The sequence below is a fragment of the Sinocyclocheilus anshuiensis genome, unplaced genomic scaffold (assembly GCF_001515605.1).
Source record: "Sinocyclocheilus anshuiensis isolate Anshui unplaced genomic scaffold, SAMN03320099.WGS_v1.1 scaffold1162, whole genome shotgun sequence".
In the NCBI taxonomy this organism is placed as follows: Eukaryota; Metazoa; Chordata; class Actinopteri; order Cypriniformes; family Cyprinidae; genus Sinocyclocheilus; species Sinocyclocheilus anshuiensis.
The window spans coordinates 1,428,576-1,435,351 of NW_015540875.1; the positions used below are offsets into that span (position 1 = coordinate 1,428,576).

Below are 6,776 nucleotides of genomic sequence, written 5' to 3' on the forward strand. Positions count from 1 at the left end.
TCTTATCTATTCACAAACAGCTTGTAACACTCCAAAGAGAAAGGAAAACTTGAAATCGCATCATATGACCCCTTAAAATGATATAACATTTATTATTTAAAACATATTTTTTCCCTTATTTTTATTTTTTTTATTTTTAATAGGTTTTAACTGATTAAATGATTATGGTAATAGGTGAACAAGCCTGTGTAATATAATTTCTTAAATGTCAAATGGCTAGCAGTGTTTTCAGTTTAAACCCCCCTCCCCCACACACACACCCACACCATATGCTGTTTAGAGTTGGGGTACTCGAACTTGGACTCGGACTCGAGTCCGGACTCGAGTCCAATTTTGAATGAACTCGGACTTGTCACGCACTCGGGTGAATTTGTACTCGGTTGGTCTTGACTCGTACTCGACAAAGGTGGACTCGGACCCAACTCTAATGCTGTTTATGAATGCTGTAAGAATTGTATATGAAATTAGAGTGAATTATATAAAGCTTGCTCAGTGAGCTTGGAAACAATGGGCTTTATATGAAATAATGCACAACATATGAGAAAATATAATGAAATATAACTAATTACAAGCAAAATTTGCACACAAAAATAAAGTCCGTTCTTACAGACTTGTGTGGAAAGAAAAGTTTAGGGATCATGGATACAGGCCAGAAACGTCATGCCACAAGACCTACTTAGCATTTGTAATCTTCAAAATAGTAAATATGCATTTGAGTTTTAGTTATGTTTGCACATCTCATAACATTAATAGTCTGGTACATGCAACATGTGTGAATGTGTGCAGGGGTGATTTATTATGGCTCTTGTTGCGTTTGACTGTCTATGTTTTGTGCAGTAGCTCTTTTTCTTCTCTATTTTTATGTCTTCTGTGTGACCTTTGTGTTGTTCCCATGCTGCTATTTGCTGAGTTTTCATTGTAAATTAATCCTTGCTATTCAACTTTCAAGTTTTCTGCTGTCTCTTAAGATGAGTGGGAAAAATAACTATGTGCGGTACGGTAATGATTTATAAATTGACAGAGCTGATGGAAGAACACATCTGTACTGTACATTAACAGCAGTAGAGCCCCGGTTCATTCAGCTTAGCCTGTCGACTATTGATTAATAAGAATAATTCACCCAGATATGTAACTTCTGTCATCATTTACTCATCTTTCCAAACCTGTGTGTTGTTTTTAAGCTTTTTTTTCTGTGTCAAAGGTCATAGTGACCAAGTCTGTCAAGTAGTGTGGCGTAAAAGTTTATTAATTAAAATGATTAACTAAAGAATTAAGCGGAGGATTCTGGTTGCCATTTTAGATTTCTTATTGCTAAATCCTATTCTAAAGTAGGATTTGATGAAATCACATCCATTGCTCACATAGAAGCTACTGAAGCATTGTTTTTCACAATAATGTTTTTCTTGAAATGTTAATTTTATTCTCACAATATTCTCATATTGCTGTCTTTGTTCTTGTAATTTAGACTTTAATTTCAAAAATATTTCTATTTTAATCTCACTGTAATGCAACTTTATTCTCAAAATTGTTACTATATTCTCAAAATAATATGACTTTATTTTCATAATCTAATATTTTTATGTGGCACTAAAATGCTGTCTTAGTCGAGCACCAAAAAAACAAAACAAAACAAAAAAACCCCATCTTAATAATACCTAATCTAAATTGAATTTGAATGTAAGGAATTAGAATTCAAATAAATTGAAATTTCTACTTGTATCCATATTTAAATTCAACTGTATTTTAACCAGAAAAGCAAAGTTTGTCAAGTCTTAGATGGATAGATAAATAAATAGAATGATTGAAATGGCTGTTTTTTTTGTTTTTTTTTGTGTGTTTTGTGTTTTGTTTTTTGTTTTTAATGGGAGGAGCTAGTCTTTTAACAGTTAATCAAGAAAATATATCCAAGAATGAAAATGTTGTCTTATTCCACTGAATTGTCTCTTTATTTTTCACATGAGAAGTACAGATAATTGTCCAAAAAGTTGCATAAATCTGCAGTAAAAACTTTTGATTTGTTGCATTCATTATAAATAACCTGATCATATAGTTAACTCTTCAGAAAGCCTGTCCTTTTTCCTCCTAATTTATCATCTTCATTTATGTCAGATTGGTTATTTCTAACCCCCAGAACTCAATTTTTGTTACGACTGCGATAGCTAGGGGCTCAGATGCTCTTCTTTATAAGTGAAATGACTAACACAACTAAAATGAGTGCCATAGAGCACCTGTGAACAGCAATAAATTAGACAACATGAGTTTTATAGAGCTAGAAATAAAGCTCATACATCAATCGAGTCCTATCAGCGTATCCAAACTTGTTCTAATCTTGTTCCTTATGAGCTTTTCCGTCACTGTCAAATAAGCATCATCTGCTAAGGGTTATTCAACTCATCAAGTGCTTTTTATCATTGACAACACGCTAACTCCACATGCACGTGGAGACGACAGAAACGCCGCACCTTGTGGCGTATGTGTGTGATCATGCATGCGGACGCAGCCTCGGATTGAAGTGAACCGTCTCATTGCGTCTTGCTGAGTTGTATGCCCCTGCTCCCAGCACAATGAAATTACATGTTTGTGATCTTCATCTCACAGACATATTCAAGGCCCATTTATTTGGAATTGCTTTTAGTGTAATCCAATAAAGACATTTTTTCATTTATTTCCATGGTGAAATTTCTGCTGAGGCGATGTGGGCCAGCATTTCCTTCATTAGCAGTAATAATAACAGTAATAGCAATAACCGCATTAAAGGCAATTATTACACTGATCCTCATCATCATCAACATCAATAATGTCAAAGTGTACAGCACACTGGGCATTAGTCATTTATGGAGTGGATTAAATCGGTGGAATATTATGGAAGGAGGTTAACTGACAAAACACACAAGAAATGAGAGGCCTTCACTGCGAGAGCCGTTCTGTGTTCACTTAGCCTTTTATGTATGAATGCTGTGGGGTGGGCGGTATGACAAATCATATATCACATAAAGATTAATTTTATACCATGGTACCGGTATATATCACATTACAGTTATTTTTGCTGAAAATGTAACCCAAAAATGGATTAATATACTGGATAAATGATATATAATATGATGCCTGTTTGGGTAATCCACTGAATTAATGATTCCCCCCTTTTTTAAGGTGAAACTTGATATGTGTGTGTGTGTGTGTGTGTATTGTTTTTGCATTCATATAAACTTGTTTTTTTCTTCGGCCATCAAGTTCTACATTGAAAAAGAAGAAATAATACAACAAAAAATATTTAATTCAGTGAATTATCCAATATTTATCCAATATATAAAACATTTTTGGGTTCAGTTTCCAGCAAATAATATATAAATAAATATATAATAACTATAAATATGGTATATTTTCTCATATAGTTAAATAACTATATAATATAACTGATATAATGATTTATTTAAATAAATATATACTTCATGAAATATTAGAAAGATTTAGTGTCTGTACGATTTAAAAAAAAATGTATTTAATACTTTTATTTAGTAAGGATGCCTTAAATTGATCAAAAGTGACAGTAAAGACATTATAATATGACAATAAAATTTTTTTCAAATAAATGCTGTTAGCACAACTGTTATCAACATTGATAATAAGAAATGTTTCTTGAGTAACAAATGAGCATATTGATATCATATGTGACCCTGGACCACAAAACCAGTCATAAGGGTCAATTTTTTTAAATTGAGATTTATACATCATAAATAATCTTTCCATTGATGTATGGTTTGTTAGGATAGGACAATATTTGGCCGAGATACAAATATTTGAAAATCTGGAATCTGAAGGTGCAAAAAAAATCTAAATATTGAGAAAATCGCCTTTAAAGTGGTCCAAATGAAGTTCTTAGCAATGCATATTACTAATCAAAAATTACGTTTTAATATATTTACAGTATGAAATTTACTAAATATTTTCATGGAACATGATCTTTAAAATCTGGAATCTGAGGGTGCAAAAAAAATCAAAATACTGAGAAAATAGCCTTTAAATTTGTCCAAATGAAGTTGTTAGCAATGCATATTACTAATCAAAAATGAAGTTTTTATGTATTTACGGTAGAAAATGTACAAAATATCTTCATGGAACATGATCTTTACTTAATATTCTAATTATTTTTGGCATAAAAGAAAAATCGATAATTTTGACCCATACAATGTTTTTTTGGCTGTTGGTACAAATATACCCCAGCGACTTAAGACTGGTTTTGTGCTCCAGGGTGAAGGATCATGTGACACTGAAGACTGGAGTAATGGCTGCTGAAAAGCTGCGGTTTTAAATTGTAATATTATTTTTACAGTATTATTGTTTTTTACTGTATTTTTAATCATAAGAGACTTCTTTCAAAAACAACTTGCTGACCCCGAACTTTTGTTTTAAAAAGTCATTGTAAAATAGCTGACATACACGCTAGACCTAGACTCCACCTCTCTGTTATTTATGTGCTTGTAAACTGAATAACACAGGCAGTTTCTTCTTCTCTCCTCCTAGCAGTCCCAAAACACTCCATTTATTTTGGATTGTCTTCAGGCGTTGTGTTGAATATCAGGAGCGAGATAACAACAGCGAAGGTAACCGGGTCAGAGAAGTCAAACACACAGGTCGAAACAAGACCAAAGGGACCGTCGGTCAGAACATCTCCGCCAACTGGCTACCTACACGGACTCTCTGAGGCTTGCAGGAACACGGATCTGCAGCGATCGTTAGAGCGGGGAAAAAAAAAATATTTGAATATTCTCAGGCGCTCCTAAACCAGCTTAAATTGGATCATTTTATTGTGCCGCTCCACCCTGCCAAAATGCCAAGAGAGTGTGGGTCTTGGCGAAGGCCGGCACTCCTGAATCTTCCCCGCGGCCTGCGCGCCCCCCCACCCCTCTGCACTATCTGCTGACACAGAGTCTTGCCCCAGGCCGAAGCTCCCCGCATGGCCAGCCTCCTGCTGGGAAAAGATGCACTGAGCTGGAGAGAGCTGGAGGCGTCCCAGCACACAACTGGCCAGCAAGCCACTCAATGCATGACACCTCACATATGTGTGCGCCTCCCTTTTATACAGTATGTACGGCACATCGAGTGTTGCTACCAGTAAATAAACATAGTTTTGCTTTGCACTGAGTATAATTCATATTTACTGTATTCTTTGTTAAGAGTAAATCTTGCATGATACCAGTTTGTGAATTCAATTAACTGGAAATTGAACATCACATTCCTTAGAAATGGAAGAAAAAACTATGAAAATATGCATATTTTTAAACAATCCTTATCATTTAGTCATGAATAACAGGAAAGACTATGGCAAAATGCATGGTTAGAAAGTGTAGGAAATTAGGAATGCTGTAGGAAAAACTTATTGGGAGTATAGTTCAAATATGTATCTTTTAAAAGGAGAAAGTTAATAATAATTGCAAAACATTTTTAACAAATAATTATCTAATTATTTTACCTGAATGACCTGAGTCTGTTTTATGTACTTTGGATAAATGGCTATATGTTGTATATGTGTTTATATTGTATTGGAATATAGTTTTTAAAAAAGGAGAAAGAGAATTATAATTGCAAAACATTATGATTTATTTTAGAAACAGATGATCATTTATCTAATTATTGAACCTGAATGACTCCCAAAAAGTTTATAAGCATTTTATTGAGTGAAGCACAAATTAGCAAGTTATTTTATTTTTATTGCTAAATATCATGTCAAAAAAAATATATATTTTTTTTGTATTTGCTGTTACTTAGCACGAAAATAGTTTGACGAGGCTTAGTGTTAATCAGAATCATTACACCTTTTTTTTAACAACCAGTGTGGCCTGAGGCATTTTAACTTAGGCTCATAAGTAATATTTTTAACCTGTGTTTTAGCTTCTTGATTGCATAAGTAGCCTGGAAGTTTAAGATACAAGGTGATTTGCATATAGAAATAGTCATGGTCACATATAAAGCACCTTGCTGGTGTCCAGCAGACTGCAAAACTTCTGAAATTCACACTACAGCATAAAGACATTCGATTAGTCTAGAATAACACATTAGTACTTTTCATTTTAGTAATTTGGTATTAGATCTTTACCGAATTGTAACTTCATATTGTCATTAAAACAGAGACTAGATTTGCCTGATTATATCCAGTTAATGTCATTTCATTTTGCTTGGCTTTGCTTTTAATCACCCTTGTCAATTTGAAACACTCATTTATCTTTCATCATGTAACCTAAAGTATTTCCATATTTTTCTCAGCAGTCCCCTGCACTTTTTCTCCTTTCATCAAACTTCTCTCATCAGTTCACCGTAATTGGCTCATTAGATTTCTGTTAATTAGCCTATAAAGCCTGAAATTTTTAAAGCACCTTGTTTCTTTTCATAGCATTCTGTTCTAGAATTATTTTCTTTTTTACTTCCATTAGCTGTAGCATTTGTTTACATTTCTTACGTTTTTGAGTTCTGTAGCACATACACTTTCCTGTAATGCAGCATTGAACAGCAGTGACCTTGTCTGCGTTTCATGCTTTCTTGCCTACAAACGGGGAATATTGCATTTAAGCGGTTCTTTCTGTTCAGCTTTTTTGTACGAAACGCATCACATTCCATTGCCTTCCAATTTAGAGTCTCTTTGTACGTGTCAGCCGCTGCGTTCTTCCCTCATATTTAACTGTGAGAAAGTTCTAAGAGTCAGTTTGTTTGTAAAACAAGGCAATTTAAACAAGCAGCTGGCACCAGAGATCAGCGTCTAACAACACTTTTTCTGCTTTCTC

The 6,776-nt window shown here is 33.9% G+C and overlaps 1 long non-coding RNA gene across 1 annotated transcript in view; it reads left to right on the plus strand.

The window, feature by feature from the left end:
• Positions 1-5,087, plus strand: part of LOC107688207 (uncharacterized) — a 31,599-nt gene extending 26,512 nt beyond the window's left edge. Inside the window, exon 3 of the long non-coding RNA XR_001634209.1 lies at positions 4,561-5,087. This is a non-coding gene — a long non-coding RNA (uncharacterized LOC107688207). The remainder of the gene's footprint in view (positions 1-4,560) is intronic.
• The last annotated feature ends 1,689 nt before the right edge of the window (positions 5,088-6,776 follow it).